The sequence below is a fragment of the Myotis brandtii genome, unplaced genomic scaffold (assembly GCF_000412655.1).
Source record: "Myotis brandtii unplaced genomic scaffold, ASM41265v1 scaffold655, whole genome shotgun sequence".
Taxonomy (NCBI): domain Eukaryota; kingdom Metazoa; phylum Chordata; class Mammalia; order Chiroptera; family Vespertilionidae; genus Myotis; species Myotis brandtii.
In genome coordinates this window covers 223,609-226,082 of record NW_005370542.1, presented here as the reverse complement: position 1 = coordinate 226,082, position 2,474 = coordinate 223,609, and the positions used below count along the sequence as shown (strand labels likewise).

Below are 2,474 nucleotides of genomic sequence, written 5' to 3'. Positions count from 1 at the left end.
GCCCTTGACCAGGAATCGAACCCTGACCTCCTGGTTCCTAGGTCCACGCTCAACCACTGAGCCACGCCGGCCGGGCACTGACTTTGTCATTTCCATCCAAAGTATCCCATTCGGCTTGGCTGGGGTTAACATGACAGAATCTAGTAGAGACCATCGGACAAAAACGGTGAAGTATTTCGTTTAATTTGTGGAGAAATGGTCAGATTTCTGACTTCCTTTTATTTTCTCTTCCCCCAAACACACTCTCCAACATACTCCGAGTCCCATTCTGTTTAGGTCTTAAGCCAGAGTCTCGTGAGTCAAGCCCAGAGCCCATTGACCATTTAACTTTTCCCAAGATTGACCCGAAAATAGGCTTACAGCTGTCCCAATGGAAAATAATACAGCGATCCCATATAATAAAAGCCTAATATGCTAAGTGTCTGGTCGACCAGTCGGCCGTTCAACCAATCAAAGTGTAATATGCTAATGATATGCTAAGGCTGCTCAACTGCTCGCTATGACGTGCCCTGACCACCAGGGGGCACACAGTCGACCGGTCAACAGTCGCTATGACGTGCACTGACCACCAGGGGGAAGACACTCCAACTGGTAGGTTAGCTTGCTGCTGAGGTCCAGCCGATAGGGACTGAGCGAGATGGGCCAGACACGCCCTGGAGCCCTCCCACAATCCCTCCCCTGCTGGCCAACCTCCCGCGTCCCTCCCCAGCCCTGATTGTGCACGTGGTCAGTACGTGAAATAGCTTATTCTTGTTTCATTATTTTTTAACTAGAGGCCCGGTGCACGAATGCATGCACCAGTGGGGTCCCTCGGCCTGGCCTGCGCCCTCTCGCAATCCGGGACCCCTTGGAGGATGTCGGAGAGCTGGCTTCGGCCCGATCCCGCAGGCCAGGCCGAGGGACCCCACTGGTGCATGCATTCGTGCACCGGGCCTCTAGTTAAAAAATAATGAAACAAGAATAAGCTATTTCACGTACTGACCACGGTACACCTACTCTCCCTGCCCAGTATGCAGATCTAACGTTTTTCTCTCCCACACACTGTGCACAAAACGCCCCCCGGGAACGCACGCCCCCAAATTATCCTCGGCTTTCGGAACAACACGCGGCTCGTCCCGCGTCCGCAAATATTATTTCCCAGGAAGGTTCCCCGGGGAGAAGGACACGGATTCATAGCGGCTGACGGTTCTGAATTACCGGCGTGCGTGCTGCGGGGCCGCTGATAAACGGAGTGTTTTCCTTTCAAAACCTCTCATCTTGTTCCCCGAGTGAAAGAGACGCGGCGGAAAATACGCCGTCTGGAGAGCAATTTGTCTGAACAGCAGACGAACAACACCAGTCGGCTCACCCAACAGACGAGAGCTCCCGGCCACCCTGCCCGGGGAACACGCGGGGGTGGGACACCCGGCCTCCTCGCTGGGGACGGGGGTTGTAGGGGAAGATTAAATCCCGGCGAGAGCCCTGGCCGGTGTGGCTCAGTGGATAGAGCGTCGGCCTGCGGACCAAAGGGTCCCGGGTTCGATTCCGGTCAAGGGCACGTACCTGGGTTGCCGTCCTCAGAACATGCAAGCAATGTTCTAAAAGCCCGGCTCAGCCTAGCCCGGCCGGGAATCCAACCATGACCTCCAGGTGCATACGTTGACGCTCAATCACCGAGCCACACCGGCCAGGCCAGCAGAATATTATGGGAACACTAGAGGCCTGGTGCACGAATTCGTGCACGGGTGGGGTCCGGCCGGCCCGCCACAATCAGGGCCGATTGGGCCGAGCCGGCCAGAGGGAGGGGCTGCAGGCAGTTGGCAAGCCAGTCCCACCCCTGATCAGGGTGGGGAGACGATCAGGGGCGGGGCCAGATGGAGAGAGGGGCCGCAGACCATTGGTCGGTCTGCCCTGCCCCCTGGTCGAACTCTCGGTCAAGGGGACAATTTGCATATTAGCCTTTTATTCTATAGGATACCTTTTTAACCCAGTCTCCCAAATTCTAATATATCCTTTCTTCCGATGCCGTGAAATATTTAACTGGCTACTGAATGCATACTTAACTTCTCAAACTTCACTTTCCCATTTTTATAGAGATGGACATAAAAAAACATCTCCTGGCAGCCCCGGCCGGCGTGACTACGTTGGTGGAGTATCGTCCCACGCACGAGGAGGTCAGGGTTCGATTCCCGGTCAGGGCACATGCCCGGGTTGTGGGCTTGATCCCCAGTAGGGGGCGTGCAGGAGGCAGCCGATCCATGATTCTCTCTCTCTCTCTCTCCTCCCCCAAAAAATCAATAAAAAATATTTTAAAAAACATATCTCACAGCATAGTCAAATAATCATCCACGTACAAATCTATATATATAAAAGCCTAAGCAACTGGTTGACCGGTCGCTATGATGTGCACCGACCACCAGGGGGCAGATGCTCAACGCAGAAGCTGCCCCCTGGTGGTCAGTGTGCTCCCACAGACAACCTCCCGTGGTTCCTCC

The 2,474-nt window shown here is 54.7% G+C and overlaps 1 protein-coding gene across 1 annotated transcript in view; it reads right to left on the bottom strand.

Moving 5' to 3' along the window:
- The window catches only part of STS (steroid sulfatase (microsomal), isozyme S), a gene marked incomplete at its 3' end in the record, with an annotated part of 34,574 nt that overhangs the window by 14,031 nt on the left and 18,069 nt on the right, over positions 1-2,474 (bottom strand). The window lies entirely within an intron of this gene.